Source organism: Sapajus apella, unplaced genomic scaffold (assembly GCF_009761245.1).
Source record: "Sapajus apella isolate SASKATOON/1434 unplaced genomic scaffold, GSC_monkey_1.0 scaffold1, whole genome shotgun sequence".
In the NCBI taxonomy this organism is placed as follows: Eukaryota; Metazoa; Chordata; class Mammalia; order Primates; family Cebidae; genus Sapajus; species Sapajus apella.
In genome coordinates this window covers 27,539,928-27,565,179 of record NW_022436941.1, presented here as the reverse complement: position 1 = coordinate 27,565,179, position 25,252 = coordinate 27,539,928, and the positions used below count along the sequence as shown (strand labels likewise).

Here is a 25,252-nt window from a genome sequence, read left to right as displayed (position 1 = left end):
CTGGTCTCAACCAGACACAAACACTGCCTGCTTAGGTCTGGTGTAACTTAGAGCAGCCTCAAATATGTTTCCCATCTCTTCATATGACAGGCAGGTTCAACTTTCTCATGTCACCACTCCCCTTTAATGCACTTCCAATTGCATGTGAAATTTATCACCCATCTGTGGGCTCTGGGTCTCCTGAGATCACTGGGACTCTGCGAACTGACACACCCATGGGCCTGGGAAAGAAAGGCGCTTCTTTCATTCTTCTAAGACTGCTCCAACGATGTCAGAAACACATTTTCACAACGTCTTTCTGACATCATTGGAGCACTTTTAGAAGCAATGGGCTGCAAGAAAAAGCCAGATGGAAGGTGGAGAAGACATCCTGGCAAACAGGTCAGTATGCCATCTCTGGCTCTGGGATGTTTGCTAATAGGTGAAGATATTTTCACTTCTCAAAATCCTTTGACCACAATACTCCCCTTCTCAAAAATCTTTGGCAGCAGCACCCTTCCACCTGTGTTCCAAATACCACCATCTGGCTTTCAGGGTCTCTCATGCGGCGCCACCTCTCTCTCAGCTCCTTCTACGTCTCTACGTGTGGGTCATGGTGGTCAAGTCACAGCTGCCTTCTTTTGCATCTGTCACCTCCTAAGGGAGAAGGACGTTTTCTCTTCCTGCTACTGAAATCCTATCATCCTTAAAGAGCTAGCGCCAAACAACCTCATGCATGAGATCCCATAGGCAGCTCAGGCAGCAGCAAACTTCATTTTTTTCTATCGTTTACTTGTGCCTCAGTTAGCATGTAGTCTTTCACTGGAGTCATGCTGGGAGTCACTTCCATTGGTGATATGTCTACAGGTAAGATACCATAATTAATGGGAAATATCTTCATCCCACCTCCCTTGCTTGTCCCAACATTTAGGGCTGGGTTTTAGAAGCAGTGGTGGATGGATGAATGCCTCTCCTTCCTGGTATCAGGCTCTTATGACCTGGGGCACAGTCCAGTGCCCAGGTTAGTGGGTGAGCCCTGATGGAAGTGGGTGAGGTGAGCAGGAGGGAGCAGAGGGGCCTATGGGATGAGAGGACATGTCTCATTTACCACCAGGCATCTGCTTCTCAACTCCAGCATTTGTTGCAAGGTGGAAATATGGGTCCCATGTTGCTAGATATTACTATTTTTAAAGAAAATCCAGAAATGGGGCTTTTTAAGTGAATTATTTTGATGTGTAAGGACTACTTACCAATGCTAATTAAAAAAAAAAAAATACTCGGCCAGGCATGGTGGCTCACGCCTGTAATCCCAGGACTTTGAAAGGCTGAGGTAGGCAGATCACAAGCTCAGGAGATCGAGACCATCCTGGCTAACACAGTGAAACCCTGTCTCTACTAAAAATACAAACAATTAAGCAAACATGGTGACACATGCCTGTAATCCCAGTTACTTGGGAGACTGAGGCAGGAGAATCGCTTGAATCCGGGAAGCAGAGGTTGCAGTGAGCTGAGGTTGCGCAATTGCACTCCAGCCCAGGCGACCAAATGAGACTCCGTCTCAAAAAAAACCAAAAAACAAACAAAAAAAAAACTGTGGGCAATCAGAAGTATGTCTACGGGTTCAGGTTGACTTTGGGTCCTGTGATCTGGAATCTCTACTGATGGCCTTTGGAACAATTAATTAAAGGTGCCATCCCACATGTAACATTGAAAATAAAAGATGCAGTGTCTGCCCTCATGGAGCTTGAAACCTAGTTCTGGAAACATAAGATGTATATATGGAAATATGAGCAAGAAATGGTGGCACATGTTGATATTGTGGAATTAGGACTTCAGACTTTTTGGAGCCAAGGGCTGTGGTGGACTGGGCGTCCACTCCACTGTCACAGGCTTCTTTCTTATTGAAATAAATTCTCAGAGATGGGGAGATATTGGTCAAAGGAGATATAACTACAATTCAAAAGGGGGAATTTTTTTTTTCCTAAACCAGTTCTCAGACCCACAATATTTTTTTTAAGCCCAAGTAGGCAAACAGAGAGAGAATAGATAGGTGACTGCTTGGGCTGGGGGAGAGGACAGGTGGGTAGGGGGAGAGAAGTGGGGAATGCTTACTTAAGGTTATGAGGTTTCTTTTTTAGGCAGTGAAAAATGTTTTAAAATTGATTGTGGTGATTGACGCACAACTCTGAGCACACTAAAAACCACCGGATTGGACATTGGAAGACGCTGAATTATATGATGTGAAATACATCTCAAAGCTGTTGAAATCATAAAGTAAAATAAGCTCCCTAGCACATAGGAAACCTGATGACAGCCAGTCTCTTTAATTTTCACCTCCCACCATTTCTTGGGTCATGAGAGGCCAAAACAATAACTAATGATGGCATCAAATACTGAAAACTCACTATGCAGAGGGCCCCATGTATTAAGCGCTTTATTCCATTCAAGCCTCACAGCAACCCCACAGGTGAATTACTATCCTCACTTTACAGTTGAGAAAAAAAAGGAGGTGGTGCATTAAGTAATCTCCTCAAGGTCACAGGGGAACTGTGAAGCCAGGACTTGAGCCCAAGGTGGCCAACTCCAAAGCCTTTGCTCCGTGCTCCAGGCTACGCTGTTTTGCATAAACCCAGGTAGGAGAGGCAGAGGAAAGTACAGAGGCGACACTCGTGTCATGTGACTACAAGAGTGAAGGTGTGTCTGAAAAGCATCTCACTCTGGCTAAATGGAAGGTATGGAATGGTGCAGATTAGAAAGGGGGAAGAACTGGTGGCCAGCCATGCCGTGAGCCTATACAATTCAGTTAACAGGAAAGCTGGTGCATCATAGTATCACGTGTCTAAGTTTATGTATAATGTATACATTCATAATATGTATAAGTTTAGCATAAAACAGGTCTCGTACCACACACAGTAATGGTATCACCTATATAAGGCAGTTCACCTTGTTCATGTCTTTGCTGGTGTCACTATTTGAGTTTAAAGGGTTTTGGCATCTTCTTCCTGAGCTACTTGATAGTAGAGTCTGCCTTTTGAGAACTTCTTCCCCTGCCACCTCAGGACCTAACACCTAGCAGGTGTTCAAGTATTTTAAAATGAATGAACCTTGAAGAACTTATACATTTCAAGAGAGAAGGAAGGAAATGAATCATATCTAACCTTTTAGAAATGTACAGATGTGGGGCCAGGTGTGGTGGCACACGCCTATAATCCCAGCACTTTGGGAGGTCGAGGCAGGAGAATTGCTTGAGGCCAGGAGTTAGAGACCAGACTGGGTAACACAGTGAGACTCTGTCCCTACACATAATTTGTTTTTTTTTTTTTTTTTTTTTTTTTTGAGACAGAGTCTCACTCCATCACCCAGGCTGGAGTGCAGTGGTACTATCTTGGCTCATGGCAACCTACACCTCCCAGGTTCAAGTGATTTTTCTGCCTTAGCCTCCCGAGGAGCTGGGACTACAGGTACGTGCCACCACATCCAACTAATTTATTATTTTCAGTAGAGATGGGGTTTCACCATGTTGGCCAGGCTGGTCTCAAATTTCTGACCTCAGGTGATCTGCCCCCTCCTTGGCATCCCAAAGTGCTGAGATTACAGGAGTAAGCCACTGTGCCCAGCCCCTACAAATAATTTTTTAAATAATTAGCTGGGTATAGTAGCCTGCACCTGTGGTCCCAGCTACTTGGGAGGTTGAGGCAGGAGAATCTCTTGAGCCTGGGAGGTCGAGGCTGTAGTGAGCAGTGATCATGGGCCATGTACTCCAGTCTGGGTGACACAGCAAGATTCCCATCTCAAAAAAAAAAAAAAGATAACCAAAAGGTATAGATGTAACAAAACTACCTCTGAGGAACACAAGGAAACAGCTGGCACAAGATTTAGGAGAGAGGCTGGGCTGGGTTGGGAGATGGGACTACACAGTCTGAGGTGCACACAGTCACCTTCAAGTTTGTGTGTTGGGGGTGGGTTCACAAGGGTTAGATGTTATATAGTAATGAAATCAGTAGGCTGGGGGCGGTGGCTCATGTCTGTCATCCCAGCACTTTGGGAGGCTGAGGTGGGTGGATCACCTGGGTAAAACTCCATGTCTACTAAAAATACAAAAATTAGCTGGGTGTGGTGATGCACACCTATAGTCCCAGCAACTTTGGAGGCTGAGGCAGGAGAACTGCTTGAACCTGGGAGGTGGAGATTGTAGTGAGCCGAGATCACACCGCTGCACTCCAGCCTGGGTGACAGAGCAAGACTCCACGTCCAAAAAAAAAAAAAAGAAAGAAAGAAATGAAACAAAACCAATCGAAGAGTATCCTGCATGGACAGGTGTTAAGTGTGAACCAGGGACCATGACTAATCTAGTATTGTGTTACCTGAGGTCCCAGTGTAAATAATACATAAAACCACAAGACACACAGAACAGGAGTAAGGCCCTCTTCGGGGAATCAATAATAGAAACCACATGTAGTAAACTAAATTGTCAAATCTAAAAAGAGTGCGGGCAGTTTAAATAAGGGGTTCTGAAGCTGGAGTCCAATTACTTTGAATAGACAAGAAGTGCTAATCCCTGAAACTGGACATCAAATTCTATGTGCGCATCTTTTCTGGGAGGAATGTGTTCTGCATCCAGATTCTCAAGAGGATTATCTAAAAAGAGTCAAAACTAGGGTTGGAGAGTGAATGAAATCTGAAGCAGCAGCACTGCAGCAGACACTGTGTGCCATGGGCCATACAACAAAGTCTCAGGGGGCTCCAGTAGAATGGTCAATGGGGTGAAAGCAGTTGGATTTCATCCCCATGCGGATGAGATCATTATTCCCAATGATTGCCAACTTGCTGAAGAAAATGAGGCCAAGAAGACAAAACAATGCAACAGACCACCAAAGCTAACACCATCCTCTCCTCTCCAGGTCTGATTTTTCCAGAATGAGCGACACCATTCCAAACATCCTGAACTTTCTGAAGAAAACCCTGAAACCCAAGGGGGATATTTTTCTGGCTTCTTCCAGGTGAAGGCTATTGATTTTGAAAGATGAAAGTGGCCAAGTAACACATACGGGAATCTGAAACAGAATTATTATTTTTAGGAACTCTGTGTGACACACTAGAATGATGGCTCCTAGCTGGAGAGAAAGGGCATCTCATGGGCATGGGTGGAAAGAGTTTTGCTGTGGACAAACTGACAAGGTTAAGTTTTAATGTGAAATTTGGAAAGTGGAGGAAAACAGGTAAAATTTATATCCTGGTAGCAGCAGAAGACAGTAAATACGATAGGTTTGAAATCCCGTCCTTCTGTAGTAACCTAATAGGAAAAAATAAAAGGGAGCTGGAATATCATTATAAATGCATAGCCAATGAGTAGTAAACATCATGAATTTGCAATTACAAAGGAAAAGTGATCTCATACAAATATAGCAACAGGAAGGTATCGTTTGTCCAATGAAAGCCATTCGGATGGAGGGTTCAGGACAGCAGCTCTGTGGGTCGAGATGACTTTACAGTGAACCACAAGTTGCTGTGAGGATATATCACTACCTGCCTGCTTCCACAGATCCCCTCCCTTCCAGAAACCACAAGACTATACAAGGAACGGTGGTGGGAGGGGTTCCTTCTAATGCCAAGACTATCTGATTCAACGTAAAGAAACATTCTCGCACTGATAAGCAACTTCAGCAATGTCTCAGGATACAAAATCAAGGTGCAAAAATCACAAGCATTCCTATACGCCAATAACAGACTTAAAGAGAGCCAAATCAAGAACGAACTGCCATTCACAATTGCCACAAAGAGAATAAAATACATAGGAATAAAACTAACAAGGAACGTAAAGGACCTCTTCAAGGAGAACTACAAGCCACTGCTCAACGAAATAAGAGAGGACACAAACAGATGGAGAAACATTCCATGTTCATGGTTAGGAAGAATCAGTATCGTGAAAAGGGCCACACTGCCCAAAGCAATTTACAGATTCAATGCTATCCCCATCAAGCTACCAATGACCTTCTTCACAGAACTGGAAAAAACCACCTTCAACTTCATATGGAACCAAAAGAGAGTCCGCATAGCCAAGTCAATTCTAAGCAAAAAGAACAAAGCTGGAGGCATCATACTACGTAACCTCAAACTCTACTACAAGGCTACAGTAATCAAAACAGCTTGGTACTGGTACCAAAACAGAGATATAGACCAATGGAACAGAACAGAGGTCTCGGAGGAAACACAACATATCTACAACCATCTGATCTTTGACAAACCAGACAAAAACAAGCAATGGGGAAAGGATTCCCTGTACAATAAATGGTGTTGGGAAAGCTGGCTAGCCAAGTGCAGAAGGCAGAAACTGGACCCCTTCCTGACACCTTACACTAAAATTAACTCCAGATGGATTAAAGACTTAAACCTAAGACCTAACACCATAAAAACCCTGGAAGAAAATCTAGGCAAAACCATTCAGGGCATAGGTGTAGGCAAGGACTTCATGACCAAAACATCAAAAGCATTGACAACAAAAGCCAAAATAGACAAATGGGACCTAATAAGCTCCAAAGCTTCTGCACAGCAAAAGAAACAGTCAGAGTGAATCAGCAACCAACAGAATGGGAAAAAATTTTTGCAGTTTACCCATCTGACAAAGGGCTGATATCCAGAATTTACAAAGAATTAAAACAGATTTACAAGAAAACAACAAACAAGCCCATTCAAAAGTGGGCAAAGGATATGAACAGATACTTTACAAAAGAAGACATATATGAGGCCAACAAACATATGAAAAAATGCTCATCATCACTGGTCATCAGAGAAATGCAAATCAAAACTACATTGAGATACCATCTCACGCCAGTTACAATGGCGATCATTAAAAAATCTAGAGACAACAGATGATGGAGAGGATGTGGAGAAATAGGAACACTTTTACACTGCTATTGGGAGTGTAGATTAGTTCAACCATTGTGGAAGACAGTGTGGCGATGCCTCAAGGCATTTCTATTTCTAGAAATAGAAATTCCATTTGACCCAGCAATCCCATTACTGGGTATATATCCAAAGGATTATAAATCATTCTACTATAAGGACACGTGCACATGAATGTTCACTGCAGCACTGTTTACAATAGCAAAGACCTGGAACCAACCCAAATGCCCATCGATGATAGACTGGACAGAGAAAATGTGGCACATATACAACATGGAATATTATACAGCCATAAAAAATGATGAGTTCCTGTTCTTTGCAGGGACATGGATGAACCTGGAAACCATCATTCTCAGCAAACTGACAGAAGAGCAGAAGATCAAACACTGCATGTTCTCGCTCATAGGCGGGTGTTGAACAATGAGAACACATGGACATAGGGAGGGGAGCACTACACACTGGGGTCAGTTGGGGGGCAACAGGGGAGGGACGGTGAGGGGTGGGGATTTGGGGAGAGATAGCAAGGGGAGAGATGCCAGATGTAGGTGATGGGGAGGAAGGCAGCAAATCACACTGCCATGTGTGTACCTATGCAACAATCTTGCATGTTCTTCACATGTAACCCAAAACCTAAAATGCAACAAAATAAATAGAGAAAAAAAGAAACATTCTCCCATATTTAACTTCCCTGTTCCATTTAGTTAGGCTAGACCTCAGATCTATACAGCAGACTGAGCTGATACAGGAAGCCCCTTCTCCATTTAAAAACATGGAAATGTTGGATACAACTTAAAAAGCAAACAAAAGCCTAGCCAACCTTATAAGCAAAAGGGTCTATTCCCAGAAATAAAGAAAAATTTCAAAGACACAGCAAATAAGGGGGTTTGAAACTAGATGGTGCCCAGGTGGCTACCTAGGTGAGGCCAGCAGTAAGTTGCGAAGACACCTCGACTTGCGGGAAACTGGTGCTGCGCCAGCAGCAGGGAAGGGCTTTTGTTAGGCAAAAATCTTCCAATGTTAGTGTTCAAGGAAAGCCAAATTTTGAAGGTTTGCCTTGTTGCCTAACAAGGCAAACCTTCAAAATTTGGCTTTCCTTGAACACTAATTTGACTAGGTATTGGATAAAGGGTTAACATTCTGCCAAAGGTGATCTGCAGGTTATTTGGAGTCTGATGAATTAAGATCAAACATTTAGTTAAATTCTCATGTGAAACCCCTTACACGGGGAGAAAAAGCCTCTGATGTATCAGGTGTATACACTTGGAACCGGAAATAAGAAACTACTGGCCCACTGCAATGTGGTATCCCACCCTCCCTAAATCTACAGCTTCAAGTCAGATGAAGCCCTAATCCATGGCTCCTTTTGGTGACTTTAAAAACTCAAGAACCAAAAAGCTTTTGCTTTTCTCCCCAGAAATAGGTTTTGCTAAACCTACTTCATGCATTTCAGAGTCAATGCTTTTGACATCCTCATTTTCTAAACTTTTATGAAAACTTGAAAGAAATATTAAAAATATGCTCGGGATTTTATGTCAAGCCTTAACATTTAGGTGCTTCTATAACTTCAAAGTAATTTAATTATGCAGGAAGACTGGTTTAGTAAAGGTTCATTAATACCCAAGACAACATTCCTTTCTCCTTAAAGGGGAAAAGCCTTTCTGCTGGACGGATAGATTAAAACCAAGCAAGTTTTTACACCTAAGCTAATTGAGACCAGGGGAGCCAGGAATGAAGTGGTTTCCTGTCCCAGCATCCAAGTAACATGCTGTCAGGCAGACTACACTCATTCTAGGCAGTAAAGGGGCAACAGCAGCAAGGAATGACCTCACAACCCCATTTTTCATCTCTCCCCTTTCCCTCCCAGTTTTTACTGGCTACCGATGCAACTAAGTCAACAGCAAGCTTCCTCTACCACATAGGCTTTCCTTCTTCCCTAAACCTGCTCAACCCTTAGCCTCCATTACTAATTTTTCCCTGTTAACTGAAGCCACCAAACATCTGCTGCCTGCCTTCCCTGCCTTAGATGCTTCTGAACAAATTGTGATTAAATAATTCACCGTTCAGTTTTGCAAAATTAAAAAAAAAAAAAAAAAGGAAGGATAGGGGAAGAAGTTCAAAACAAATAAAGCAATCCCAGGGTTCTGCTGGAACGCACACAGAGCTTCTACGAGAAATGACTGTTTACTAGTGCCTTAAAAAACTCACTTAGACCAAGCAGCCACTTCTTTATCAAGATTTGCCAAAGTCTGTTCTCCAGGACTGATAACCCACACGGGGGTAGCTCTGACACTGGGTTTACTTTGAACAGTTTTCTCCAGCTACCACCAGCTGCCAATCTGTTTTGACAATACGTACATTGTTTGCCTACAGGCTCATTGTTGTCACTCTTTTGGACAAGTTCATTTATTAGCAGTCATTCAGATATGCCGACTGTATGTGCAGGGGACAGAAAAACACACGCTTATACACACATGGTATGTTAAGATGTCTAAGACTGGAAAAAAACTTAAACACATAATTAGCCTCTGCTTACGGAGGTGAGAAACAGCTTATCAGGCTTTGTGACTTCTGCTCCCATTCTCCAGTCCCCCATATACCTTCCACTTTGCCCTTAGCCCCAACACTGATAAAAATTTGCTTTAAAAAACAAAACAAAACACTTTTTTCTGGAGATATAGAAGCTTCAGATTTTTAACTATACGGCATCTGTGTTAGAACACTGACTTAACATGCTCTCAACCCTATTTTTCATCAACAATGCCTGCTCACTGCCAAGTTTAGATGTGACTCTAAACTGCACCCAATCTGGCAAAATAATATTTGACTGCAGGCTACCAGTAAAGCACACACAATTTTTCCTTTCAGATCTTGTGAGCCACCAAGCCAGGAAATCTTTTGGTGCCCACTCCCCTTCCCATTTGTAGAGAGAAGCCACTACTCAGGCTGGGGTGGCTGGACTTGGGGAATACAAGCGTTCCCACGTTTCAGCCCAGCCTCCCTCTTGCCCTACTGAGAATCTACCCAGGGGCCTGAACCTACAAGAGGTAGACAGGCATGGTGAGCTGGGCCAGCTCCCTGGGCTTGTGTTCCTACCTCGTCACGCGCTCTGGTCCTCCTTGCTCAAGAGGTGTGGGGATGGGTGTGGTGGAGGCACAGTCCGGGGTTGGTCTGGCCTGCCACGCGCCTGTTCAGTAGCCTTTTAATGAACTCAGTGACTCAGCGCCGCCCCTCCCCCACCGGCCTCGGCTCTCACTCCTCTCAGTTGCACTGATGCCCATGTGACAGCACGTTGTCTCCACCGAGACTAATCCCATATCAATAAGAGCTTTCAGCAGGACCCAGACCAGATTACCCTGTCTCACAACCACTTTGCTGACCTGCCCGGGGGGCCACCAAATACTCCCTGAGCGCATACTATTTACAGAAGAGTCAACATAAGCCAGATCACTTGGTGTGATTATTTTGCTTCCAAAGTTTGTGGCTTTAACAAAGCAAACCCACATTCAACCACTCAACCAGGCGCCGTGCAAGCCACCAGAATGAACAAACAATGCTGGATCTTACACACGTGCAATAATCAAAATATTACAAATAAAGGCTACCTGTGAAAGGACAGATTAAGACGAGGCTAGATACCAGATGTGTGGAGTTTGCTATTAGATTTCTCTGCCATAGATCCAGGGCAAAGCAAACGTGGCATTTCTTCGTCAGATTAATGTGGACTTATCATGATACAATTTATAAGAAGGCTTTTTAAAAAGTCTCCAAGATTGGTTCTTTGCCCATTCAGATTCTTAAGAGCAAACCAAACTTGAGGAGAGATGACAGATGCCAAACTGAGTACAGACTCAATATCCCTTCCTTTTCCATCCTTCCTTTTCCTGTAATTTTTATCCCACTGGTCCCTATCCGTAGCCTTTCTGGGCGGCTGAGATGAGTAAGAAGAATGAGTATAAAGTCTGTAAACACGGTCAAGGAGACAACTGGGAGTAACTACCTCTGTGCCTAGAGAATGGTCCTGAGGGTGTGCAAGAACCATTACGGCATTATGGGCAAGAGCAGGAATGCCAGGGCATACTTAAAATAATCACAAAGCCTCTTTCTAGCACTAAGTGTGAAGTAATGAAGCCATCACGTGGCAGATAAAGCCCTTCGCACACAAAACTCCCTTCCTCAGAAAAGCTCTATTGATTGATCTTGATATACAGATTTTTAGTTCTAAAACTGTGAGGGTAGCTACTTAAAATTCAATCTAATTCCCTCAGAAATGCATTAACATTCTACAACAATATACACCAAATAAAAATTTATTTTTACTATTAAAATACTTGATGCTCATTTCATCGAGTCTCTGTTCTCTCGTCTCTGTTCAATGCAGTTGGGCAGATCTGAGGGCGCTGCGCAGAATATCTGAGGAGAAATGCCGGGGAGAGAGCCAGCAGGCCCTGGGCTGCGGAGACGGTGCTCCAGGCAGAAAAGCATGGCTGGCAGGAAACCAGGACAAATCGTGCAAAGAAAGAGCCATTACAAAGCTGTTCTCTGTCCCACAGTTATGATCACAGGGGAGGGTAATTCCAACTACTTCTGATCATAATACTTTTTGCCATTTGTCAGACAGCAGACCTATAATTCAAGGTGGATTAGTCTGGAAAACTAAAGTGAATCAATTTTGAAGTCTTACTTTTATATCCAACAATTGATCAATGCAAATGTGAATAATAGAGAAAACAGGCAAACACCTAGAATGAAAAGTGAAACCCTGAAATAACTCCCCCACATTCAACAGATGACAGGGCTGATGCAGGGAGTTTTGGGCTATAGGCTGGTTTTATAGGCATAGCTAAAGAGAATTCCAACACCAAAGACTGCTTCCTACTCTTGGGTGAAGGAAGCAAGCAATTCACATGCCAGTCTCAGTCTTTTCCTCCTTTCCCCCTCCCTCCACCCCTGCCTTACTGGTATTTTTCTCGACGAGTTTCCGTTGATATATTTTATTTATATATTTGGAGGACTCAGCCTGCAGTTTTCACAGGAAGTGCTGATGCAGTGCAAAGAGCAGGATCTAAGAATCAGAGGAGGCAGGCTTCAGATCTAGAATACATAGTTAAAGGCATAGAGGCAAGGAGCTTCACTCTTGAGCCTTGATTTCCTCAGCTTTAATGAGAACATTACCTTCCCTGCTTGCTTACTAAATAGGACTGACCTGGTGGTCAGGCATATGAATGTGGGCTTGTATTACAGAGAAGGTGGGCAAAACAGGATGGAGAAAACAAAGTCTAAGGTCCTGCTCTGCCATGTCCCTTGTGGGGCTTCCCTTCCTCTTCTAGGCTGCATTTGTAAAATGCAGACAGTCATACCTGCTCTGTGTATCTACCAAGGTCAACAGGAAACTTAAGCAATGCATTTGAAGGTAAATATTACAAAACTTACGATGCTATCAAAGGGCATGTTCTTACCAGTCTGTCCAAAGACTATGTTTTAAAAGCATGAATAGGTCTAAGGTTGAAAGAAAAGTCTTAAAGAGTATTTTTATATTACACTATAGAAAAACATCTTATTTGCTTTAAATAAGAGAAATCCAAGTTTCAAGTCAGCAGATTAGAGGTGAGGGGGTAGCAAAACCATGAGGGGTGCCATGGGGTAGAGAATATTCTCCCAAATAAGATGACTGAAGCCAGAGCTAACAGGGCGAACAAGGACGTTCAGTCGACCCAGTGCACAGACCAGCTTTGGGGTCCAGGGCATTTCCATAGAAGGTTCCTGAAGCCACTCCACAGGGATGGGTCCTTTCCTGTTGCTTCACTGCCTAGCCCTTTTGTAAGCCTAAAGTTGGCAGCAAGCACTGTGTGCTGCCATCCAAAGTGAGCAGCGGCGGCTACACCACTGGACAACTCAATCTTGCAGAACTGTTCCAAAACTGAAGTTCAGATGACAGGTCACTGGGGCTTGCGGTCATCGACTCTGAACACCTCATTTTACAAACAGGAAAACTGGGGCCTGGTGGCAAGGTGGAGGCACTTTCCCAAGAAAGGTAGCATGCAAGCTCTACTGAGTGCCCTGGTCCTCGGACGCCCCACCCAGGGTGTACTCACTACCTTGGGATGTTTTTCCTCCTAACTGGAATCCTATTGTTTACCCATTTGCTAGTATGTGTATAATACCGTAGAGCCTTAAAAATTATCTTCGACAATTTTCTTCTCTTGGCTTTATAAAAATCTATCCTTTCCTTATGCAAGTCATTTTCCAAATATTTAATTTTTTTGGGATGGGGCCCAGTAGCTCACACCTATAATCCCAGCATTTTGGGAGGCTGAGGCAGGCAGATCACTTGAGGCCAGAAGTTCAAGACCAGCCTGGGCAACATAACAAAAACCCTATCTCTACTAAAAAAAAAACCAAAAATTAGCCAGGCATAGTAGTGCATGCCTGTAATCCCAACTACTCGGGATGCTGTGAAACAAGAATCACTGGAACCTGGGAGGCAGAGGTTACAGTGAGCCAAGATTGTGCCATTATACTCCACCCTGGGTGACAGAACAGACTGTCTCAAAAAATAAAAAGTAAAATTTTCAGACACTTTGAGGAACCCTAGTCCTGTATTTGCAAAGTAAATAAATATGTAATTTATTTTATGAATCCTTCTCAATATCTGTATAGCTCCTTACCGTTTTCGTAAGCTTTCCTTCATTTGATCATCACAACAGCTCTGTGATGTAAGCAATACAGGGATCATTACCCTTCATTTCTTTGGTATTACAGAGAGACGAAACGACTCATCTAGCACTAGAACTAGAATAGAATCCAGTTCTTCCTAACACTATCTTGGTCCTCCCTCTCATTCCATTAATTCAAATAAGAGCCTTTGTGTACTGGGCACTATAGTTGGAACCAAGGGGGCAAAGATATGTAAAACAAAGTTCAGTTTTTTCTAAGCAGCTGGCATCTAGGGGACACACATACACACAAAAAGATTACAAACACATGAATTTGGGGGTTAGAAACTTTGGAATCAGGTAGATTTGTATTTGACACTAGACCTCACTGTTTACTAGTTAAGCAACTGTGGGTAAATCATTCTGCCTCTTTAAACCACAGTGTTCTCACCTCACAGGGTTGTCAGGAGGATTGAATGAGATGGCAGAGCAAAGATGTTTAGCACAGAGTCTCATTCATGGTAAGCATCCACTACGTATTAGCTATTTAATGACAGAGACACATGAAGGCTATTAGGAGAGCAAGGTCTGGGGACACCTATCCTCCGTTTGAACTGAATCTTAGAGAATGGCTCTAATGAAAGGATTGTTCTTACAAAACAATACTTATCTTTGTTCTTTTCATCTGTCCATCCATGTAGTTATCCAATGCCTACTGTGAGCATAGCACTTTACAAAATGATTCTCAGCAGGGCTCCCTTGAATAAAGGTTTTTCCTAGGGCACTTAAAATATGAGCACATTTACAAAAATTATACTCACACGCCTTTTCAGAGTTATACCTACTGAGTTAAATGAGGTATATCAATGGTCCATTCTGATCCTAGCTAGAGGTAACAGCTTAAGAGAAACACTCCTATAAACAGAACTTTAACACGATATCCTTTGGTAACATCCTTCGGCCCCTAGAGGCCACATTAATGTGGAGTGCTGAATGAAAGCCCTAGCAGAGGTGGGGCCTGAGCTACTGGAGACCTCAATCATGTCTGCCTTCACCATTCACTTAAGAGAAAGAAATTATCCAGCTAAATGCTTACTCATATGCAGTATCTGCTTGCCAAAGGTAGTACAGATAATAATTCCATACTTTCCACTTTGTACAATGATTACAACTTCCACCCCATTCATCCTCTCAACTGATCTGTAGCCAAATGAGCCAACCTGGATAAAGCAGAGACATAGCTAAGGTGGGCTGGCCTGTGAACTTTCTTTGGAAAAAGGGTTCTGCTGCTGAAGATACATATCTTTAGTACCTATCAGAGTGACATATCACAGTCACCAGATACGGTATTTTGTAAGCTGGGTAATTAGTTCAAATCAATCCCTTACAGAGCACACTTTGTGAGAAGGAAGTTGGCACCTCTGTTCCCCTGATGGACAAAACTGATTCCTTTCTACAGAGTGCCTGGAACTAATGCAGAAGGAAAACCACCATCCTTCAAAAGCACCCAGAAGCTGTGTGCAGCGGGACTCCTGGAGGCTTTCCCTGCCTCAGGATGCTGACCCCTATAAAAAAATGTAGGACCAGGTCCTCTGGGTAATGGTATTTGTGGCTTTCTTTCTCAAAGAACTAAGTTCTTCAAGATGGGATTAGACTTCCATTACTATCTGAAATGTGAGATAAAGAAACTGAAAAAAAGCAAGCCTTTCAATCATGAGGCAATGCAGTTGCTATGATGCCAAAATAGAACATAAAGTGTTTTTAAGTCTTCTGGAAACTGAGGCAAAGAGAAAATTCAGCTAGCAAGAGTATCATGAAAAAAAAAAAACCAAACAAACATCTCTGCTTCTTAAAAGATTCAGGGCTTTAGAGAGACACTCTTACCTGAGGAATTACAGTTCCTCACTATATTGCTCAAAGGCAATGTCCCCAACATTGTGGCCACAAAAACGTAGATGTGGATTTTGTATGCTCCTAATATATTACAATTCACTAGAAAATTCAGAGGCCTAACACCAAGGTCAGATCCTAAATCCAATCCTTGAGGGACTAATGGTCGTGGTATATATTGCTATCACATAGTGGTCTAATTTCATCCAAGAATTGATCCTAAAATACTTCAAAAAGTAAATTGGCACAGGCTATCTCTTAAAGTATCTTCCCTAAACAACATCTCTCACAACCAGAATCTTAACAGAAGCTGTACGTCCAACAGAGCGAGATTATATTCTGTATCAGAGGTCTGGGTTCCCCTGAGAGGCTCTGACATTCCAAGATTGATGCTCTAAGCAATTCATTAATTTGTGCATACAAAACTCATCTGATTTTAGGGAACAGTTGACATGTTTACCTAAAGCCATAAAAACCAGACTTATTAAAATGTCTCAGAAGAAGAAGTAAGGCTTCAAAAATAATTTTCATTCTCAAAATGTTATTGCTCCCAATTGTCATATATCAATGGCTCCCCAGTCAGTCATGCTCTGCCTAAGCAACACTACAAAACATCAGACAGTGCCAATGGCAATTCCACTGGGTTCCTCCAAACCCAGCCCATAAAGCCTGCAGAGGAAATAGAAAGATGACAGAATACATACACTTTACTTTTGACCTATCCTGATTTCCATTAGGTTTTGGATACAGGACTACTTTTATGGCTGCAATAATTTTATCGTAAAGACCCAGTATAGGAATTTCCTCTGGGAAAGTGTTTTATGTTAAGTTGTCAAGCAAAAAACAGGTATGTTTTCTTCTTACTCCAAGACACCACTGAACTCAGAGCAGGAACACAGCTGTTTTCAAACACTAGCCTGTAGCTCCTAGTGTCAGTGGGTCAGGAGCCTTCCATGGCCATTCCTACAGGGAATTGTCTACTTCCTGGGATGTCACGTTTATGGTTGGGCTCCCACTGCATTCATCGTATCTTCTCTTTAAAAAGAGAAACACCAAGTCTGACCAAAACAAACACACACAAAAGAAAAAGGGGGGAGAGGAATAATTCTTGTTAAGTTTATGAATGATGTGTCTAGAGCGCTATTTCATTTTTGCTTATTAAAATGGCATCCATGCTTAAGACCATCTGTGTCAGAGTCATAAAATTTGTATGATAGGGTCTCCACCTGACTTAAAGAACATATATTTGACTGTTGTTTCTCTCTTTTCACTGCAGCCACAATGTGATCTACCCTATGACATTCATTAGGCTCTTGTAGCACACATTTGACATTAACACAGGGATATAGCGGGGCAGGGAGTGTGGCGACAGAGCTGTGGGTGCGAAGAGTGAAGCCTTCAACCCTCAACAGTACAAGTTTTCCCCTCCCAGACAAGCGACTCTAACCAGGAATTAGAAGTCCTCTAAATATACCTTCCCATAATTTGCCCATATTCTCTCTTCCTTCCCAGTTCTCTCTCTTAAATATTTATTCTGTGTTAATACAAGTTTGGTGTTTTGCTAAACTGGGGGGTAGTTTAGAAAATGCATATGAGGCCCTTAGAAAATATGTATGAGGCATATCTTAAAACTTTTGTTTTAGTCTGGAATATAAGGAATATAAGCCTAGCAACACCTTCCCCCAACACACACAAAAAACCATGATCAGTATGGGCCAGCCAGTGTATCAGACAAATGTGTATCCCCAGACTGGATACAATTGGGATTGAGAAGGGGGCTGGGAATGATCAAGTACAGGTGCAGTAAGAAATCTGAAGGTAGAATTTGCAGAGGTGAAAGGAAAGAGGATGTCTGGGGGAAACACGAACCCAGGTACTCAGTCAAACATGACATGAATGAATACAGAAAGAAGGAGAAACCAAGGTAGAAAGCTAATATCCAGTAAAGATAGAATTATATAAACAATACTTTGAGTAGAGTGTTGCATAGGCAATAGGATATGGCTCTGTCAGTTTTAACCTATTTTCCAGGAGCTGAGATCTACCCTAACCCTACCCTACTCTACTCAGCTACTCCCAAGATGTTCTGCTGTCACTTGAAATATGCTCATCAGAATGCATCGTCATTCTGGAGACAGTCACCTCAAGCTCTTCACTTCTCCCTAAACTCTCAAGGCTTTGTAAATCAGCTCAACGGAGGTTAGAAAAGACTTCTCACTGGTGGAATTAGTGGTGTTAGAGACATGTGGATTGTCTATAAACATGATGGTATCAATTGACTGTCTCCTCCAAATTCATGCCAAATTCCTCATCCCCAGTGTGATGGGCCTTAGGAAGGTGATTAGGTCATGATGGTGGAACCCACATGAATGGGATTAATGCCCTTAAAAGAGACCCCGAAGAGCTCCTTTGTCCCTTCTACTATGTGAGGACAAAGTGAGAAGGTGGCTGTCTATAAACCAGGAAGCAGGGCCCTACCAGATGCTGAATCTGCTCTTGCCTTGATCTTGGATTTCCCAGACTTCAGAACTGTGGGAAATTTCTGTTGTTCATAAGCCACCCAGCTTACAGCATGTTGTTACAGTAGCCCAAACAGATTAGGATGTGGTATTGGGCACTTCACCTGTGGATGACAGAGATAAGAAAGCACCTGACAGACCCAGCCTTACTCTGTGCAATGGTGCCCACAGATTGTCTAAAACAATCTTCTGCATAGCCACTGGCTTGGAGGGTTCTTGTCACCTAACGCTGACAAGTTAAAGGAATTCTGCCCCATGTTAACTTTTCATGTAAGGTACTGTCAGCATATCTAAAAGTTCAGAAAACAGGCTCAGTGACTGCTTATGTAATTAATGTTTGTACAAATAGCAGGATTTGGTAGGTGTGTACTTTTTTATGTGGAAACACAATTGAGGGAGGAGACCTATAACTCATTATCTCAACTACTGGAAGGTTATTCTAAAACTCCCCTTAATTAAAAATAAACAAATTGGCTCAGAGGTTAGTTTTCAGCACAGTTGAAGATATTTATTAGAAACAAACATAAAAACTCTAACATTTTTAGAAGCAGGAAAAATTGGAACAGTTATGTTTGACACATGCCTGAGAAACAGCAAACTTTTAATACAATGCATTTTTATTAAATCAGAACCTAGACAGACAGACAGACAGACAGACACACACACACGGAGTCAAGTACCTCTAATTTCAAACACATAAAATACATGGCTTCCCTAAGAGAGTATCTCTAAGATGCAGTAAGATCCCAGGCAATTATAGAAAGATTACATACTTGCAGCTTAGCGAAGTGCATTTTACTAACGTCTGGCCTTTAAAAACTAATGGCTAATTGATAACATTCCATTAGTTCTCTCAATAATAACAAATTAGTATTTAAAATTATGTTGATACATAAATTACATAAATAACCAATCTTTATCAATTCATTTAGAGATAATACACACCTATCTAATGCTCAAAGGCAAGAAAAAACCATTCCCCTTACTCTACACCAAGCAGCATGATACACATTTCTTTATCACTAATCTTGAATCCCTAGATATTTTGAACATGGACATTTGTTGCTGACAGCCACCGCCAGACAAAGCTCCATGACCTGGCTCTACTCCAGGAGGGGCCACAGAGAGGGCTTCTTACCATTCTTGGAAAGCATTCAATTACCACATGCAGCCTCATCTCACACCGAAAAAAAAAAAAAATCTCACATTGTAGACAGCTTCACTACAATGTTAACATTCTTGGTTGTTACACACACGCTTGACAAAATATGTAAGCCTCTAGATACAGCCATGTTTATTGTACAATGCCAATACCGTATTCAAACAAAATTCTCTGCCATTTCAGGCAACATTCATCACCACCTGCAATTTTATTCTCTCACTTCCCAACTTAAGCCAAAGCAATGCGAAGGTGTTCTTCCTTCTATTCACTCCCCAACACCTACTGTATGTCAAGCCGCTGCGCCAGCCACAGAGAATACAACACTGGCTAAGACTCAGTTCCTGTCCACAGGAGCTCAGAGGGATGCATTCCTGTGTTTTCTAAATTGCACAATTTCTAACTCCCCCTCTAACTATGGCTAAAAGGACGAAAAACAGGCAAAACCAAAACCCACCTCGCTCCAGCTCTTTAAGCTGCCCTCCTTCCTACTAATACCTTTCATTCTCATCCAGTCCTGATGTTTCTTTACCTGTCATTTACTTTACTTACTTCAATCTTTAATTCCTGCCAAACACATGTTCTCTTTGGTTCCAGTGTTCCTTCTTCTTTCTAAAATATACTTGTTTTTCTTGTGTTTTATCAATTCTATTCTACAAGGCTTGCTTTCCCATGAAAATTGCCCTTGACCTGTATTGTAGGAGGACCCAGACTGTGTTCTACAGGATGGTGAGAAGCAAAAGTGCTGCTATCACATGCAATGCCATTGCAGCTCCTATTTGCCTCTTTCCTAGGGTCTCTGCAACTTTCTGTGAACCCCATACATGCCTCTATAAACTTCCATTGAAAAAGTAAATTCATGGAACTAGGAATAAACATTAAAGCAATCAAAGGCCTCAAGGGACTACGTTTAGCAGGCTAATAAATACCACAAGGTGTTAAAATATTAAGCAGAACTCGAACACTGCCCTAAGAGTTACAAGTGCCATTCAGGCTTGGAAGGGGGAGATAAAGAAATCTGTTTTATAGATGCCATGTGAAATGCAAGGCATGATGGTCTCACAGTGTTCATGGCTTTCAGTAAAGGCTCATAACCACCATGACCCTTCAGGCAGTTCATAGCAAGCGGTGTCCTAATAAAAATATGTAGTCATAAAGAGAGCAACGACATAACCTGAAGACTGCTTGGACCCTTAATGATGGAAGGCAGACTAGCTACACTGACAGGCTGCCCATGGCTATGACAACCTCACATCAAAGCACACTGGTAAGAGAGAAAAGGCAAGCTCAGGGCTCTTTTCAGTACTGAGAGTGGTGGCCCAGTAGCTCTACTTCCCTGTTTCTGAAGCTGCCTGCCTAAAAAGTAAGGTCAGTTTCTAATTCCTGACACGTGCTCTCTTTCACACCCACTCACAGTGAATGACAACTTCCCTTTGTTGCCTCTGTCACTCAGAATTCTGTAATTCACTTACCCAAAGCTACTTTGTCCGAAAGAGGACAAATCAGCTAATCCATAAGTCCTTTTCAGTACTAAAGAATTTCCCTGCAGGGAGCATCATTTATTTTTTTCCTCTACTTTCTAAGTCCTCCTCATTCCTAATGCATAAAACACAACATGAAGGACCCAATCAGCCAAGTCCGGAATTTGTAGGACTGGTGTTTTTTGCAATGGTGTTATTGTCTCTCTCATCTCCCTCCTCCCACCCCTGTCCCCATATTCCACACTTAAAATACAAGGTCATGCACAATGGTGTGAATTAACAAAAACCCAAGGCCACACACTGAGCAGCTCCAACTTCAGCCATGAAAAGCATCCTGGGCTACAGCCAATGCCCTCCTCTCATTCCCCTAGGCCTGCTTTGAAAGCTACAAAGAACGACAGAGCTGAGAAACAGCCCCACTCAGCCACCAGGCCACATCCCAAGGGGGAGACACCACTTCATGCTCAGTCCTCTGCTCAGAATTCCCTTCTCTACCACATCCACAGATCTGTTTCGTCAAACTCCATGAACTGATTTGCCTTGCGTGTTCATTTGCTGTGTTCCTATACTGGGTGCAACGGTAGATCCTTGAGTAGCTTATAGGCAAACTTGAGAATCTAAGAGATAAACACTTAAAATGTAAAGGGACATGTGCTAGATCACAATGTTCCTATACATTGGGTGTTCCTATACAATGGATACAACGGTAGATCCTTGAGTAGCTTATAGGCAAACTTGAGAATCTAAGAGATAAATACTTAAAATGTAAAGGGACATGTGCTAGATCACAGGAGGGCATGAGATCCTATGGCGGGCTAGGTTTGTTTCTTGACTCCTCCAGCTTTTTCATCCAAGCCCCAGCCTTATTAGTTTCAGTGCCTAAATGCTTCTGAATCTTTACCCTCCTCCAACTTCACTCATTCAGTTCAAGTCATCAGCATCCTCCTCCTCCAAGATCACCTGGGTCTGCTAACTGTTCTTACCACTTCTAATCTCAGCACCCTCCCAGCTATTTTCCACACTGCAGCCAGGCGCACCTTCTAAAGCTCAAGTTTAATGTGGTGGCCTGCCCATTCTCCACTTAAACAATATCAGACAATGGCTCCTCATTGCCATCAGGTCAAAGCCCACGTCACAATGCCATCTGTAACCCCTTCTGCCTTCCCCATGCTCCAAAGACACCTGGTTCAGCCCTGCTAGAAACCTGTAGTACCTCCAAATCCCCACCTCAGCCCTTGGCGCTTTGCACACAAACCATTTCCCTTACCTGGAACACAGTCCCCATATCTCCCACCACCCCCTTCACCCTTTACTTGGCTGTTTACTGCCAGCCCTTTAAGCTTGGGCTCCCCTATCACTTCCTACAGAAGCCTTTGCTGAGGAATCTCAGCAGAGTTGAACGCCTTCTCTTTAGGTCTCTGCTGTTGGACTTACTACACTGTATTTTAGTTGCTTGGTATAATAGCTTATCTATTTCCTCTACTAGACTTCAGACAACTTGAGGGGGTGGGGATTAGAATGCAACCTTAAAAGACATCTTTTAATATCTGTTGAAAAACGTATCTAAATTATGACTTGTTTACCTGTGTATCCTTGTCCTTAGCATAGTGCTAGCTATGGTTTGAAGACCGAACCTTCAAAACTGTGGTGTTGAAACGTAGTGGCCAATGTGATAGTGGTTAAGGGTGGGGGTTGGTCTTTGGGAAGTGATTAGGTTATGAGGGCTTCTGCCCTCATGACTGGGATTAAGGTTCTTATAAGAGAGGGTTCATGCGGGGGTGTTCAGCCCACTTGCCCTTCTGTCTGCCATCAAATGAGGACACAGTGTTCCTTCCCTTCAATGGCTGCAGCATCCAAGGCCTCTCAGAAGCAGACATCAGAGGCTGGGCACAGTGGCTCACACCTGTAATCCCAGCACTTTGGGAGGCCAAGCAGGGTGGATCATGAGGTCAAGAGATAGAGACCATCCTGGACAACATGGTGAAACCCCATCTCTACTAAAAAATACAAAAATTAGCCGGGTGTGGTGGTGCACGCCTGTAGTCCCAGCTAGTCAGGAGGCTGAGGCAGGAGAATTGCTTGAACCCGGAAGGCGGAGGCTGCAGTGAACTGAGATCACGCCATTGAACTCCAGCCTGGCACCTGGCGACAAAGCAAGACTCTGTCTCAAAAAAAGAAAAAAAAAAAAAAAAAAAAAGAAGCAGGCATCAGAATCTCACCAGACAATGAGCCTGTCAGCACCTTGATCTTGGATGTCCCCAACTTCCAGAAATAGTAAATAAATCTCTGTTCTTATTAGCTAACTAGTTTATGAGATCCTGTTTCCTCTCCCTTCACTACCAGAGAGCCGCAGTTTCATATGATCTCCAGGCCAAGTGGAAGCCATTAGCTAGTCATTCTACACATACTTACTAAATGCCTACACTTAGTAGGGGTTGGAATTATCACACCCTGATCTCTCAAAGAAACCACCAATTGCTTTGCTGTTCAATCAAGACTGTTTCTTCTCAGCTGTATCTTATTTGATGGCAAGCCCCTCTCCTTTCCCTGTTCCAGAAGTAAGGAAGCTATGGCCATGAGCAAAATCCAGCCTTCTACGTGTTTTTGTGAAAAAAGTTTATTGGAACATAGGTATGCCCCCTTCATTTACACAGTGCCTATGGTTGCTTTTGCTGCAAAAATGGCAGAATTAAGAAACTGCACCAGAGACCATATATCCTGCAAAACCTATAATATTTTCTGTCTGGTCCATTACAGAAAAGGTATGCCAACCCTTGCCCTCCCTATTTTAACTTATGGGTTTCCTTCCTACCTTTCTGACTGTGACTGAACAGGCCTTTGTTATTCTGCTGCCCAACGAAGGTATAAGAAGTCCTAGGAACAACAGCTCCCCAGGATTCTGTCAGTCTGCTTCTTAACCTGACACATTCCCCCTCTTTATAAGATAGTTCCCATGGCCCCTAAGCATCCCTCCATCAGTAGGTATAAGAATACACCTACAATATAAACAGTCTGTGAGCGTTTCTGTTTTCCCCAACAGATGGGACTCCTTGAGGACAAGGCCCGTGTCTTACAGACATAATTCAGCACAGTAAGAGGCACACAGTAGCCATCAAAAAATATTAACTAGGTAGATAAGTTTTTACAAGGTATTTTTAAAATAACTATATTTAAAGGCTCTTGATAAAGTTCAGCCATAGTCCCTTGGTGAGAACATAATCATTCAATTGATGAAGTTTCTATTTTTTTGTATCAATTTTGACTTGTCTACAGATGGGTGACAAAGTAGAAACTCTGAATAAGGGATTTCCCACCAGGATAAGGGTTGAAAGTCTGACTGCCATTCACTAGCTTTAGGGTCTTAGTTAAGGTGCTCAATCTCAGATGCCCCATCCGAAAAACAGAGATAATGAATTCCTCTGTCTCACAGGGTGGCTGTGAAATAAAGAATATGTGTAAAATATTTTACAAGCAATTTTGGTGTTCAAGAAGTAGGAACAATTATTACTGTTATGGACAAGGTCTTCTGCCTCAAGGCTCCAAGTAAACTGACAGTGAAGGCGGCTAGGATTGCCTCAGCTATGTTATAGCATCACCTTTCATGTTTTCATAGCAGGAGCCCTGACTCAGGTGGTAGTTTCCTATTTTAAATTATGAAAACAAGCAGCTAGATATTATATTAATACTAAACCTTCAAGATAAAAGATCAAACTCTAAAGGAGGAGATTTTCTCTCTCTCTCCTGTAAAGATTCATCAGCGAAAAAGCATTAGTGCTGATACTAAGTTGAAGCATCAACAAGCTGTTCTGTAAATTGTCTTTTCCTGATAGAATTTACCATAATTTGTTTTTTCAGCTACAGCATATAGCTTAGAATGTAATGTACACATTCTGAAGAGTAGATATTTCGATAATCAAAAGGACAATATTAAGTTGATTTTTTAATAGCCTCATTATTGCAAAGGTATTATTTTTAAAGCTAATGTACATATGAAACATCATCTTTCTTTAAAGGTAAGTACATGGCAGCTAGAACAGATACACTTCAGTTTTGCAGGCATCAAAGCAAAAACAGGGAGTAATACCAATACATTTAGCAAAAAGGAAAAAAAAAACCAGATCTCACTGGCATATGAAAATATTTGGAGGAGCTGGGGATTAAGGGGGAAAGTGGGGTTGCAAGCTAATCAGGAGACACTCTGCCTTCCACCTGTGCCCCTAAACTGATGCTCCAGTTGCATGACGTGACTATGACGGATGGCTGCGGCGCTGTCGTTTATCTTTTGGAGTGAAACCGGAGAATTCAGGCAGAGCCCACTGAGCACTGCTCATGAAAATGCTATCCTATCTAATCCCAGGAGACAAGAGAAACACTGGGAGGTCAGAAGGGACATGAGCATGTGTGTATGCACACCACGCCTGTGTGTTCCTCTCCTCTTCCAACACATTTTCCGGGGCTGGGGAAGTGTGCCGCTCACGTCCAAAAGAGAATTTCTCAGTATTTTCTGCAGTTTGATCTGTTCCATGTTGAGCAGACACGGTGAATAGTTTAGTTTAGAAAGCAGCCACAAATCCTAAGTGAGCATCTGGCTTTTAAGAAGCCAGAAGGATGGCTGCAGGAGGGAGGGGGTGGGGTGGGAAACTGGGGGGAAAAGGAGGAGTCGGGGGT

General features: G+C 42.7%; 1 protein-coding gene across 3 annotated transcripts in view; it reads right to left on the bottom strand.

The window, feature by feature from the left end:
* MCC (MCC regulator of WNT signaling pathway) overlaps window positions 1-25,252 on the bottom strand; it is a 460,067-nt gene that overhangs the window by 165,539 nt on the left and 269,276 nt on the right. The window contains exon 1 of one of the 3 annotated variants that reach the window (XM_032254008.1): window positions 9,922-9,998. The exons of the other annotated variants lie outside the window; for them this stretch is intronic. The gene's annotated coding sequence lies outside the window, so the exon portion shown is untranslated. Of the gene's footprint in view, window positions 1-9,921; window positions 9,999-25,252 lie in introns of those variants that run through there. 3 annotated transcript variants of the gene reach the window in all.